This window comes from Carya illinoinensis, chromosome 2 (assembly GCF_018687715.1).
Source record: "Carya illinoinensis cultivar Pawnee chromosome 2, C.illinoinensisPawnee_v1, whole genome shotgun sequence".
NCBI lineage: Eukaryota > Viridiplantae > Streptophyta > Magnoliopsida > Fagales > Juglandaceae > Carya > Carya illinoinensis.
In genome coordinates, this window is record NC_056753.1 from 37,180,119 (window position 1) to 37,195,937 (window position 15,819).

Genomic DNA, 15,819 nt, shown 5'->3' on the forward strand with positions numbered 1-15,819 from the left:
TATTTATACACATACATATATTATGGAATAGTACGTACTGATCTATTCTAAGACTTGTACACCACATGCACACACCATCCACTTGACATAAGTTAATTTGATTCTAAGGTCTCTATATCATATATAATGTCTCTGTCTTTGATTTATGGTTCCCCTTGTTTTAAATTAAACTGAACACGTACAAGTCGCATGAAATAAGAGTTTACGTGTTAGGTCACCTGCCGACCCCATGGTCACCTTGAGAAGCTCTTTATAAAACCCGCCCGCCTTGTTACATCTCGTTCGCAACTCACTGACCATAAGCATGACATAAGTCATACTTCCTAGCTAGTTACAACTTCTATTCCTTCAATGGCTGCTTCTTCTTATTCTTCAATATCCATTAATGTCATTACTTTGGCTTTCCTTTAATTTGTTATTCATGGGTAGCATCAATGCTCAGATTTCAACTAATTTTTATTCCAGCTCGTCCAAAGCTCTTTTCCACTGCGAAATCCACTGTGGAGTCTGCAATATCGAAGGAAGCCCTAATGGGTGCCTCTCTCCTCCGTTTGTTCTTCCATGACTGCTTCGTCAATGTAAGTTTTCTTATCCTAGTCAAATCATGAACATTGAAGTGGCCTACCTAGCTAATGAATGTCTGGTCGATCTGTTTGACTGACTTTGCGGCTCGAACAATATATATCATCATGTGTGTGTCTTATATATGAGTTGGGCCATGCCTCTAAAGTCCTTCACTAAATTATTAATTAGGAGATTTCTGAGTTAACGTGGCAGGCATGTAGTAAAGCGAGCGCATATATATATATATATATGATCATTTAGTAATTGATGATGATGATAATTGATCATATATATATATATAGTAGATATAGGGATGTGACGGGTCAATTCTGCTTGATGGCACTTTCAAGTCAAGTCCCAGTGTGGTCTCATGTGCCGATACACTGGCCATTGCTGCTCGCGATTCCGTTTCCGTTGTCACTGGCCATTAATCCATTGTCATGGATTAATGTTATACATGTTGTAATTCACCACCAATTATATATATATATATATATATATTGCATTATTAGCAGCACTTACTAGCTAATTTCTTTCTTTCTTCTTCTTTTCTATTGAAACTTTGCAGCTTGGGGGACCTAATTGGGATGTAAAACTTGGAAGAAGAGACGCTAGGACTGCCAGCCAGGCTGCTGCAAATAACAGCGTTCCTCCTCCAACTTCTAACCTAAACCAACTCATCTCTAGATTTAATAAGTTGGGGCTTTCCATCAAGGATATGGGGGCTTTATCTGGTAATTTAATCTCTCTCGTGTTTTGTTTTGTTTTATTTTGTTTTTTCTTAAGAAAATTGATATCTAATTTGGACTAGGTTTTAAATATAAGTTTTGGCTTTCCACCGGGGACATGGTGGCTTGATAATTGAAACCAAATATACATGGGTTAATGTGTGTTAAGATATAAAATAAGTATTAAAATCTAACTCTTTTAATTAGCTTAAACTTTTAGGATAAGTGGTGATTTTACATGGTATCAGAATAGAGGTCTCGAGTTTAAACCTTGATTCTACACTCTATCTCATTTAAGTAAATATTTCACGTGTTGAGTCACTCATTGAGCGAAAGTTTGGACCACACATGAGGTGGAGTGTTAAGATATAAAATTAATATTAAAATCTAACTCTTTTCATTAACTTAAACTTTTAGGACAAATGGTGATTTCACAATATGTATGTGAATACTAGGGGCTCACACAATTGGACAAGCAAGGTGCACATCCTTCAGAGCTCGCATATACAAGGAGACCAACAAAATTGACACTTCATTTGCTCAAAAAAGGAGATCAAACTGCCCAAGAACCAGTGGTTCAGGGGACAACAATTTGGCACCTCTTGATATTCAAACCCCTACCAAGTTTGACAATAACTACTACAAGAATCTCATCCAAAACAGAGGACTTCTTCACTCTGACCAGCAACTATTTAATGGTGGATCCACAGATTCCATTATACGCACTTATAGCAACAGTCTGAGTAATTTTCGTTCTGATTTTGTTGCCGCGATGATCAAGATGGGAGATATCAAACCGCTCACCGGATCAAAAGGAGAGATAAGAAAGAACTGTAGGAGGTTGAACTAATCTATGCAGGAGCCTTGCATGGGTTGATCAGATCATCCATTAATTATTATAAACTATTTAGAAAATTTTCATTCATGCATAAAGTAAGTACGTAATTGCGATGTTCGTACGTGTAGCACTAAAGCCTATCCATGGCAATGCCCATGTTACTATATATGTTATAAGTATAAAGAAATAGCATGCACGTACTCTATTAATGAACTCTGAGATCAAGTAGCCAGCTAGTGTTGAAAAAGAGATTTGTGACTTTTCCTTATAATAATGTGTGTGTTTGTTGTGTTGGAAGAAATTAAGGCTTTATTGCAACGCTTACATTGATGCTCTTCTCATTTTACTTTAATTTAGAGTAGAATAATGCTAGATATAATTTTAAAATGTGTAAATCTCATATTTGCCTTAAAAAAAATAGTCTATTATTAAAAATTAATTTTTTCAAATGAATCTCAGATTTACCTATTTTTTTTAAATAGAGTACATGAAGCTTGCATATTTTAAAACTCACTTTTAATAATCAAAATAGCTAATGATCAACCTTGACTTTTGAGAATCATAGTTTTGCATGCAAATTTGCAAATTTGAAGTTTCAAATTAGTCGAAAGAAGCACCAATCACGAGTTAATCAATAATGATACACACACAACACTCTTCACAACACATAGTTGTAAAGTGAAGTAAAATCAAGGTATTTTTGTATAGTACTAGTGTTACTTTTATAAGGTATTTTACAACAATAACCCTCATTTTAAAACATAGTTATGAAATATGTTGTAAAAAGTATTTGTCTTTTTATCATTTTTCTTATCCAAAACCTCACTTGTGGCACTTAGCCGTCCCTAAAGATTTACAAGTTTTTATTTTTTTATGTTCTCCTCTACCATGCATGTATATATGCATCACAATTATATATTTACTTAGTGATGATAAAGTGAAAAATGGATAATATTGTACTGATCTAGTTAATACATTTAAAGGATTAATCGAAAATATAATTACTGGATGGAATTAAAGATAAATAACACATCATTCGGGATGGAAATTATAAACAAAGGGCTTGTTTGAGAAGTGAGATTATTTCATCTTAAACATCACTAAAATATAAATATTTTTTTACTCCGAATTTTAACTTTTTCATCTAATCATTACAATTTTTCTAAATTTCTAAATAAAACATAAAAATTAATACTACTTTTTCTAATTTTAAAATAGAAATTATATTCTAGCAATATTTAACTTTATAATATTTTTATTAAATTTTTTCTTTTATTTTTCTAAAATTTCATAAAATATCTTCACATAAATTATTTAACTACTATATACAATTCTTTTCATTACTATTAATAAATTCTTTTATCTCTTCTCACTTTTTAAATCTCTTGACTTTATCCGCATGAAAAGACGAGATTAGGCCCAGCGCCCATCCGTGGGTAATAAAGTTTGGGTTAGTTGGGAATTAAGCTTAGACTGAGTGGCCCAAACTTGTGGCATTCGTAGGCTCGATCTATTTGTAAGAGTTTTGCTGTTCATAATCTTACACATTATATATCATATTTATTTTGTTTATTTTTATTTTTATTAAATTAATTAAATTCTTTTATTCATTAATATTATTATTCATATATTACATATTTAATAAAAAAAATTATATATAATATATGATATAGAGATAATAAGTAAAATTTTTTTACAATAGACCAAGTTTCAACATTTTTTTTTTTTTATGGAAACATGCTTCATTACATTCATTCGTAAACGAAGTTACAACTATGACTTATCAATACAGGAGAAACAGACTATAAGTCAAGTAATACAACTGCTCAGGAGCTTCCCCGTCAACAAATTTCTTTGTGACGGATATTGTCTAAACTTCTACGCCTTCTCTCCTAACAGCAGTCAAAAGAGAAAACGCGCTAAAACAACATTTCTTTCAAATAAGAGAGGTACACTCACACTCCATCCTCTCAAGGAGGAGGAGTACAACCACACTCTCTCCTCCCAAGAAGGAAGAGTACTAACACCTACCTTCCTCCAAAAGAGGAGTAGGACAAACATCCACCTTCCTCCAAAAGAGGAGTGGGACACTAACCTATTTTTATTATTTATAAAAATTAAAATAGACTAAAAATTACAAATACTTAAAATAAACTGATAATGGGCTGTAAAGCAGATGGGCCCAGCCTAAGCCAAAATCCAGCTTGTGTGCACGTGGGGCCCAACCCGTTAGGGTTGCATATCTTCCTTCTACATCCGCCACCCACTTTCCTTCTGCACATGAGCCGGCCACTCCACCATGAATCATGGAAAGCGCCACGGAGCCCAGGTGAAATCACGGCAACCATGGAAAGGCAACCCATAAATGCACGTGCCAAAACAGAGCAGTAAACTCCGTCGTCGTCTACCTCTTCCATGGACACCGTCTCGCCCCAGCCAAGGACCACCATCCTCGGCTTAGACCCACTACCCACAGCTCGTACCAAAACCAGAGCAGCCCTGCCTCGCCTCAGTCTACTTCTCTAGCTCCCTCGTCGTTTGCCTTCCTTCCTCGCCGTTTACCATCCACCCACTACGTCGAAAGTCCACCGAATGATCCCTGAAGCAGGACATCCATAAGCTTCCTTACTAGAGATCTCGGGATAGCCCATGAATGCCCGTACCAAAACAGAGCATCATCGGAGACCTTGGGACAACCCATGAACGCCCGTACCAAAACAGAGCATCAAGCTCCGTCTCTGTCTGCCTCTCCCATAGGCATCGTCTCACACCACCTCTCTCCCACCATCTCCTCTTCCTTTTTTCTGCAGAAGTTGCCCAGACAAGCACCCGGCGCCCTTTATTTGCAAGAACCGACACAACCACACTAGAATAAAACTAGAAAAGCAGGAAAACACAACAAAAGAACATGAAAATAAAGAGAGGGGAGGGAGGTCACCTCCCTCTGGGCAGGGTTTTCTGATTGGCTTTCTAGAGAGAGGCGAGAGCTTCTCTCTCTAGTGAGCTTCTCTCTGATAGAATTGATTTTAGTACTGTATAACTAAGTTTCAACATGAGTGCGAGCATTGACCCACATAATAATTTAAAAAAAAAAAGGGCACTGTTTTGGCTACGACTAACCTATCTTTGTGATCCTGCACATTTCGAAATTAATTATGACATGATCCATACGTACAAGTTCAGAACAACTCTCTCTCTCTCTCTCTATCAGGTTTGGGGGTGAGAGGAAATTTTTTTTATTAAATAAAAGTTTAAAATATTATTTTTTTAATATTATTATTATTTTAAAATTAAAAAAATTAAATTAAGATTTGAAAAAATTAATTAATTATTATATTTTTTATAAAAATTTTAAAAAATTATAATAATGAGATATAATGAAATAAAAATTTTGTGTCTCATCTCACTTGCCAAATTAATAGTGAAATAAATAGTGAATTGTTTGTAAATAGTAATAGTAATGAATTGTTTTTAAATAGTTATAAAATAATCTCAAATAATTTAAAAAATAATTATGTTCCCAAATAGACACTTAATAGTTTCTAATCATATATTATTATTATAAGAGGGACCCAAGAGAAGAGAGAATGTATGTATGTATATATTTTGCTAAAGTTGATTAAAGTATGATAGCCGCATGCATGTGCTAGCAATTTATTTCACCTTTGATGATTTTTATACACTACACACTATTTACATGATATAATTAAATTTAAAAATTTAAATTTTACAAATCAAATTATGTCATGTAAATTATGTGTGAGGCAGAGATGGTAAAATATCATTTCTTATTTAATTATATTCTATATATAATATATTAAAAAAATTAGATCAAAATACACGGCAAAAACTAGCGTTTACCTCCTGAGGCAAATCATAGATCACATGCGATTGTCTTACAAACTTCTCATCCTTGTTCATTCGAGTTTATCCTTATCGATGTTAAAGTATGCTACGTAATAAAACTGAAGCATTAACGCTCACGTATTTTACAGTCTAAATGTCACGATTAGAAAGACGTACATATATTCTTTGAGAGAGACTTTTGTTTCCATAGGAATGAGTGCCCACTCAAATAAAGGCCAAAGGGAAAGGGAGCCATATTTCCCTGCAACTAGTTGTGACTCCCGACTGGCACTTAAAAGCCTGCCATCAAAATGATTGAAGTAACTTAAGATCATGTACCAAGGGGAAGGCCGGGTGCCCACTGCTTCCTTTTTACATAATCGTACCGGTACTGGCCGGTTTAAATAATTTTTTTCTCTCTAGTTTTTTTAGTATGATAATTATATAAATCGATTGATGCGAGGCAGCTGCATGCATAAAGTTCTAATAATCATCACGAATATGATTTATGATGCCTAAAGAAGCATGCATGCTCGGTATTATCGGTGAGTAGATAAGTCGACCTTGGAAATCATATATCCCTTCACATGCGACGACAAGTTCGAGAACTGAGAAACAAATGAAGCTAGCTGCTAGCTTTTGCTAGTGATTTTTAAGTATATATCTTAAACATGGAAGACCCTACACGGCGCATGCATGCATGCATTTCCTTGCGCGCCTGGGCTTAAATAACTGATCGATCAACCTACGTACCTAGCTAGCTACGTACGTACTAGCGTAATTTAATGTATGTATAGGAATTATCTCATGCAGCCTCTCAAGTTCTCCCTCCGGTTCCCCTAACAAACCGGTTACAGAAAACCACCACCAAATTGATGGAATTTGTTTTTGTTAATTCATCTGTTATTTATATTCTTTATTTTGTTATTTGATTCATTTTAATTTTTACATGTATATATATATTCACTACAAGAAATTTGACCTTTTGCAGCGCTCAAAAAAGTTGCAAATGATACATAAAAATGCTGCAATATCTCAATAGCAACGTTTTTTAGTTCCTTGCACGTTCGACAATATAATCCTTTCTTTTTTGATCAATTGCAACGATATCATAAAAACGTTGCAATTGATATCAATTGTAGCGTTTTCTTTTTGTTACAAATTATATTGCAACACGTTGGAAATGGGTTATGAGAATGACATTAGAAACGCTGCTTTTGAGCAATTCCAATGATTTTAATCCTTGCAAAAGTTCAAAATAATGCTGCAATTACCCTATATCAGAAGCAACGTTTGCCTATTTCATTGTATTTAATATTTTTTGCAAAGACTAAAATCGCTGCAAAAGGTTAAAAAGCGCTGCAAATACCCCATATCAAAAGCAACGTTTGCCTACTTCGTTGTATTTAATATTTTTTGCAAGGACTAAAATCACTGCAAAAGGTCAAAAAGCGCTGTAAATACCCCATATCAGAAGCAACGCTTGCTTCCTTTGTTGTATTTAATATTTTTTACAAGGACTAAAATCGCTGCAAAAGGTCAAAAAGCGATGTAAATACCCTACATTAGAACCAGCGTTTGCTTCTTTTGTTGCATTTAATCTTTTTTCCAATGACTAAAATTGCTGGAATAGATGAATTGCGACGAGTTTTGAACGATTTGCAACAATTAAAAATCGCTGGAAATACCCAATTACAAAATTAAAATAAAATAAAATAAAATACTACTAAAACTGTAGTAGTTTTTTTTACACTTTCATATAACCTACAAGACATTCATACATTCATCCAAATCCACTTGCACATTGTTTAAACTAACAACGTACTGTCCATTCCTTAAGTCAAATGGAGCTCTTACATGCATTATATGTTTAGTACATTCAGTATACAACAAACAAAAATATGTTCAGTACATATTTCTACAGCATTAACATCAAGTCGAGCCTAAGTGCACTTCATCACTTTCAACTAAAGTAATTGCTCCCATATTCAAGAAAAGATGCTAGGCAATAATAGGGTCTATACTCTTGGTACGGGTGAGTGGAATATAACTTCAAGATCACTGCAGACAGTTGCAATATCAGCAACTCTCTAAATATATTTCAACATATTATGAGAGACTAAATAGAAACAAAGGCATACCTGTATATGAGTTTTCTGGAAAGACACAACACCAACAGATTAGTAGAATAAAAAATCTGGAAAGTGAAGAGCATGAAGTTATACAGACGGGAAAGCCTTATTGTAGGTGAAGAATGTATGAAAACCTACTTTCCATAGTAGTTGTAACACATCAGCATCAATCTAATTTACTAATCTCAAAGTAGAACTCCATTCAAGTAAAGTACAACTTTTTAATAAAACCTCTTTTTCATAAAATTCTGGAAAACATGTGTATTGTTAACACTAGAAGCTTATCAATAACTATCCAAACCAAAAATCCTGTGCAAATTTACAAACAATTTACTTAGATATTTATTAAGGTATCCACTACTTTCAAACTACACTTTTATGATCAAGGTAGAGATAATTATCCATAGGACTTGCAGCCTCCAATCTAAATATATATAGATTAAGCAAAATTAGAAATGAGCATGATTTATGGGTAGACATAGCATAAACATAGGAGGAGATAATTCTTGATAAACCATAAAATTCTAATGAAATCCTTAGTTGTTATCTTAGTTATTAGCTTGAGTAAGGTAAAAAAATATATACTGATCTCTAATAGTTTAACACATAACAATGAAGGCCTAAACATAATTGAAAAGTGATTCAAATAGAGGAAGAATTATTGTTAAAACTATAGCAAAACTGTTTTCAGTTACAAAACTTCTTTTATTTCTTTTACCTCCATATGATGTCCATGTCGTGCTCGAGTACTAGGATGCATGATCTTTGTACTTTTTTGTTAAGTTATCTTAGTATGAAATAAATAAAAAATAAAAATTCTTACAAACTTAAACCTGTATTCACATACACTGCCAATATGCAATCTTTTTTGCCCACATACAGGGTCCAAAGTTTGATGCAGTGTTGTGGTTTTGGTCAGAAAACATGTAGAAATCTGATCCATATATAGATAATCAGATGCAAGCAAACAGGACAAAAGTAATCCCCAAATCACGTCCAACAATGACAGAAGATTTTATGGGTATTTCCATTGTAATGTTAAATTTTGGGACTAAGCTTTTGCTTTTGAACTTAAGGAAGTTGACAAACAGGTTCCAAAGAAATGGTGAAATGGAGATCCTAGTAAATACTTTGGCTGCACATGCAGATTCCTGGCTACAATGTCATAATTAAAGTGTTGGCCTAGACCTTTATTCAATGACAAGGAGTTCCAACACCAGAACTCTACCAAAAATATCAATTTAACCTCTGATTACAAATCACCACTTATATTAATGAAGAGACATAATACTGAAATAAAGTAATTGCTTTAAAATGGATCCTAGAATAAAATGACAAAATTTAAGAATGAAACATAATCAGGAATATACATACACATTTTGGATGAGAAACCAGTATACAATTCACACTTTACAATAGGGGAGACTTTTATAAATTAATTGCAGTATTCAACACTTTAAATGCAACTGAGATACTACCATAGTAACTCTAGCATGTTGATCTTTTTTTGTTTATGGTGTGTGTGTGTATATATATATTTATCTTTTTCACACAGTTGACATTTCCTTCACAATAGTCGAGCTAAAGCCTTAATCTCAAATCTTGTAAAATAACACAATAGAATGACAAACATCCTCTTAAAAAACACAATAGAATGAGAAAAAATATATAACGTGACCTGCTTAATGTCTTTATGCAACTAATTGAACATGATATAGATAAATATTGAGTAATAATACTGGGGACATCTACAAATCCCAGACTACTTACAACAAAGAAGATTTAACAGCAAAAGGTTGTAAGCCACACACTTACCCTTATTGCATGGTCCAGAGAATTCCAAGTTAGAAAAAAATTTCTTTAATAAGTTGGACTAATATACAAGGCATAAACATGCACAAGCAAATAAAACCAAGTGCGTAGATCCTAGAACAATCCATTAAATGGAGAGGAAGGTCTTACCATTAGGATCTGAAACTTAGCTAGACAGGTTGATAATCAAATTCAATACTATTGAACCTGAGGTACTGCATTAATAACAAGGGAACAAAATAATTCACTTGATTAAAATGTGTTAACATCCAAACAATCCATTAATGTCAAAAATAAAAAACATGGAGTGACCTGTAAGGAATCCTCTTCCTGCATTAATGACAAAAAGACAAAGGAAATAGGACTTTTCCTTTTCCTTTGTCAGCTTTGACAAAAAGACAAAAAGACAAAAACATGGAGTGACAACAAGCATGTTACCAAGTTATATCAGTTTTTATAAGTAAGGAATCCTCTTCCTGCATTAATGACAAAAAGACAAAGTGTCACCAAGCATGTTACCTATCTGAGTTGACAACAATAGGACTTTGCTATCAACCCTCATCATAGTTTGACTGAGGTAATATTTTGTTTTGTGAATTGGACACTACACGGAAACCCTGTGATAAAAATTAGCATGGAGCACATAGGCATATATCTATCAAGTTTACATAAGCTACAACAGCATGATTTTCAAGAGGAAGAAGTTAAAACATAAACCATATATTAGAATATACATATATATGTATATATGTGTGTGTGGCCATGCACGTGCTGCGCACGAATATATGTTTCCTCCCATAATATATACCCAACACGTCACATATGTGAAAATCTTCTATATCAGTTAATATAAAAAATTCTTAATCTGTAAAAATTTGTCTATAATAATAATGGGTCCTACATTAAGTGATTTAATTATTTCATTAAGTTGTAAGCAGTAGAACTCAATAATCAGATATTTTAGCACCATGTCTTATGATATCACTAGTTTTTATGGTACTTATGTCTTTTGACAGCCTAGTTCCATCATTAGAGCTTAAATTAGCAGTAGTATACCAATAGATAAACTTGGGGAAAAAAAAGGATGTGTGGCAGACCAAGTAAAGGATAGAACCAGACAAGGCTAGATATCTCTCTCATTTATCTCACTCTAATTTATTTCCCCAAAGCACTGCTATGCTAGCAAAACAAGGTCGGCGACTAACCCAAAATTTCTAGTCCTTGGCTACCCAAGTTCTCTTGACTAAATACTATCCAGATGCTGATTTTCTCAAAGCTGGCCTAGGTAAAAGGCCATCACTTAATATGGAGAAGCATTATGGCAGCAAAGCCCCTAATTGAAGAAGGATCAATATGGCGGATTGTGAATGGTTTATCCACCAAAATCTGGCATGATAAGTGGCTGACAATACCTACTACCTATTGTGTCGAAACTGGAATTCAAATATATAGATGTTGAAGCTGGAGTGGCAGAATTAATTGATACAGATACTAAAGGCTGGAAGATCCAATTAATCAAAGCAATATTCTCTAAGGAAGAAGAAGCTGGCATACAGATAATCCCACTTAGTCTCTACAACACTCCAGACAAGCTTACTTGGAGATGCACAACTAATGGCCTTTTTTTAAGTAAAAATTGCATATCACTTATAAAATGAGCTTATACAGAGGGCAAAAGGATAATCAAGCTGCATTCAAACACAAGGAAATTGGGGGAAGTTATGGAAACTTAATGTGCCTAATGCTGATCAATATTTTCTATGGAAAGCATGCAAGGACATCTACAAACAAAACAAAACCTCTTCAATTGTCGATGAACCTGCTTGGACAATCTGCCAATGGCATGTAGGCAGTGTTACACATGCCATTTGGGAATGTGAATCAGCCAGATGTGTGGGGAATGTGCTCCAGATAGCTAAATAAAAGGAGTATAAGGGAACAAACATTCAGAGAAATGATGGTCAGCTTACTAGAAGACTTGAATGGAGAAGTGCTGACAAAAATGGATGTGTTGGCATGGAGATTATGGAAGAGAAGGAACCATGTGATTTTCCAGAAACAATTCACCAGCCCCTCTATCCTATGGAAACAAATACACCAAAAACTGCAGGACCTCATAAGCCTCGTGTAGTTCTTTTTTAAAAAAGTATGAAAATTCACATTTATTTTGTGAGGCCCACAGTTTTACAAAATGTTTGTGCAAAGCTTAGAGCAATTGAGACTTGTACCTAATTACTCTTGTTCAAATGCCTAAAGTTATATTCTCTAACAATTGTATATTCATCTCAGAAAATTACTAGTCACAAGCTAAAATCAATGATCTAAAGATAAACTGAAAGATATCTAACATTATAAAGTGCAAAAAAATCACAGCAGATGAGGTCTTCAGGTAATTGCTAACAAAGAGAAACTACAAGACCCAAATTTGTTTACATTGTATTTACTAGCTAGGTTGCTGTTTGGTTTGTTGGAAGGTTGATCATGGGTTCAAAAAATTAGAATTCAATCTGAAAATGCAGCATAGACCTATATTATTGTCCCTTGGAAAGATGCCTGGATAACTTTCGTGATAAGAAAACATCCATTTATCAAACTAAGATGATTTTGAGATCTCACCACATACAATGTCAGAAAATTTCGTGGTGTTCATACCCCATTCTAGGTGCTGCTTTGTCCTTTTCACTCTGTGTAATTCATTAGTTCAGAAAAGTATGGATGGTCTGGAAGTAAAAGCATTTGATCATAAACTACAAAAATTCCCATCAAACAGTCAATCTTTGGATAATCTCTCATTGCAGGCCAGCTCAAAACATGTACTTCTAATTTAATTAATATATGAGAAAGAAAAGAACAATTCTAATAGAGAAAGAGTAGGGAAAATCTTAATTCAGTGTGCTGTCTTACAACCTTTACTACTGCATCTTTTTTAGTACTCAGAGAAGAAAAGTACTGTATTTCCCAATGCCAAATGTAGTCTGGAAAAACATGGAAAAATTTTGACTGTATAAGATACAAAAAAGGTCCTCTACACTATCAAACTCAAGAGTCACTACATCTTCTCCTGCTATTTTGTGGAAAGCTCCCCCAATCGATTACTACATTTATAAACTGGAAAGCTGCCATTGATCAGAAATCATGCAGAGTGGGAATTGGAACTATTATTAGAAACTAGGAAGGAAAAATCATGGGGACTATGAGAATGAATGAGTCACTCTTCCCTGACCCACATCTAGCAGAAGCACATGCTGCCCTTCACTTGGTTTTACTAGCCCTAGATAGGGGATTAAATTTGATCATCCTAGAAGGTGATGCACTCAATGTAGTAAATGAGATTAAGGGGGTATGCGAGAACTGGAGTCCAGCTGGCATGATCAAGCTAGAATTTAAGGAGTCTCTGTTCAAATTTGAACCTTGGAAGATCAACTAACAAAGAAACTCATTGTTTAGCAAAAAGCAGGTTGGAGTTAGATGAGGGCTATGTAGATCTTGAAGAAATCCCAAGTTGTATTGCTAATTTACATTGAATTTATAATCAATACACGGAATGTACCAAAAATTCTTATTTTCCCATCGCTTTTTTAGGGATTTTGATGGTTAATATCTTTTATTTTTTAAAGTGATCTGCTAGTTTAAACCTTATTTTATGGAACAAGGCCATAACTTATGATCACAGTGCAGAGACATGCAGTCTGTTGTGGGGGTAAAAGGGGCTTTTTCTATATACAATATCAACTGCATTCTCGATGGATAAAGAGACAAAGTATGGATTTCAAGCAAAAATCAGTCAATCAGAGGACACATAAATTAAAACTATCACCCAAAAATTATGAACATCAAATACCCACATCAACACGTAGCCAAAATGCAGATATAAAAACATGTACTTACCTACCTTACCAGTTGATGCTCCATATCCTAAATAATCATAGTTGCAACATATCAATACATAACAAGTAAATAATGAAGGAAAGGTTCTTTGTACTGCTTTAAATGAACAAATGAAGATCAATACAATGCAGGTGCCAAAATTAATCAAATGGATTAATTAAACAATTGCATCATAAGAACATCATCATCATATGCAGCCAGCCAAATAGAAAACAAATTAAAACAACCAAACATAATTTAAGAGCCTAACATATTTTAGTATATCTGAAATTTTACAAGACTTTGTAGAGATAGATGTACACAATACACCTAGTTATCAAGAAGCAAAATCAAGCATATTATTCCAGGCCAACAAATTTGTGGACAAATCAGACCAGAACCATACGAATGAGTCTCACCACATTTCTCCCATATATGCAAAACTAAAAAGACAAGGCGAGAGGAAAAGAGAGAAATGAAATGATATCGAGAACCAAACCATAAACTCTAGAAAAGAAAATCTCAGGAAGCTTTTGGGGAGAAAACTGAAAAAGTTGGAAAATCAGAACAATAAAATAATAGGTAACCTCGACAACGTCAACCCCCGATACAAAAAGAAATCGTTGGGGGAATCACTCCAAAAGTAATGATAGAGGAATAGAGCTCGGATGGGGAGGAAACGCCGACCTACGACCGTAGCTTCAGCGGAGGGATAATGAAGTGGAGGAGATTCTAGGGTTCGGGATGTAGTCGACAATGGAGGTTTATTTCCAGTCGTGTGTATCGTGTGGGTCACCTGGGCATTCAAGGTAGAGAAATGGGCAAGAACGTCAAAGTGGAGAAGGGGGGAAAATAAAATTCTTTTGAGTGCTTTGGCGCCCAAACCCAATACCAACGTATCATCCCGTTGCAATAATTTTTTTCCTATTGCAAGGTATATTTTCGCTGCTATAAAAGAAAAAATCACTGCAAAAAACTATTTTAGGGCTCCATCGTCTTTAAGTCGTATATTGATGTGAAAAAATTGCAAGGAATTATATTTCGTTGTAAAAAGTTATCTATTGCAGCGATTTTATTTACAACAAAATAAAAATCGCTGCAAAAAGTCAAATTTATTGTAGTGATTACAACACATTGTACATTTTTTCAACTATGGAATACAGGTTCATATTTGTATTGCCTTCACAAACAGCCTTCTCTATTTCCTCTATTTTATTTGCATTCTTTCCCTATGTCATTTCCATTATATTTGTCGACATGCCCTAGCCTACCTCCAAGATTTCCATTGTTCTTAGGTCGCTGCTTCGAATCTGAGTCAGTCATCATCATCTCAGTTGACAAGCTCCTCCTCTTGGCACTCACATATTCGTTTTCCTCTTTTTGATTTCATTTCTTATAATTTCCTTTCACCACAATTCAAAGTTTTTACTGTTTCCATTTCCTCACAAACTGAACCAACCTCTTATATCCAAGCCATTAAAGACCCTATTTGGTGCGAAGCAATGAAGCAAGAACTTATTGTCCTTGAGCTCGATGAGACATGATCCATTGTAGAATTAACTCATGCAAAGAAAGCAATCAAGTGTAAATGGGTATACAAATACAAGTTTCGAGTAGATGGAATAATTGAAAGAGCCAAAGCTCGATTGGTCGCAAAGGGTTTCACACAGTTTAAGGATATCGATTTCTACTATACTTTATCACCAGTAGCAAAGCTTGTTTCAATTCGGTGTCTTCTTGTAATAGCAGCCATCAAAGGTTGGGCACTCCAACAACTCGATGTAAACAATGTTTTTCTCTACGGCGAGCTCGACAAAGAAATTTACATGTGACCCCCTCTTGGTCATCCTACTGCTAGGACCAACAAAGTCTACCGTTTGAAGAAAAGTCTCTATGGCTTACGTCAAGCTTCACAACAATGGAATGCAAAGCTTACTGCCTCTCTCATTGAATTTGGCTTTGTGCAATCTAAAGTTGACTACAGCTTATTTACCAAGACAACGTCTACTTCATTCACAACATTATTGGTTTA

At 34.4% G+C, this 15,819-nt stretch overlaps 1 pseudogene; it reads left to right on the forward strand.

The window, feature by feature from the left end:
- The first annotated feature begins 351 nt into the window (after window positions 1-351).
- Window positions 352-2,142, forward strand: LOC122295560 (annotated as a pseudogene).
- The last annotated feature ends 13,677 nt before the right edge of the window (window positions 2,143-15,819 follow it).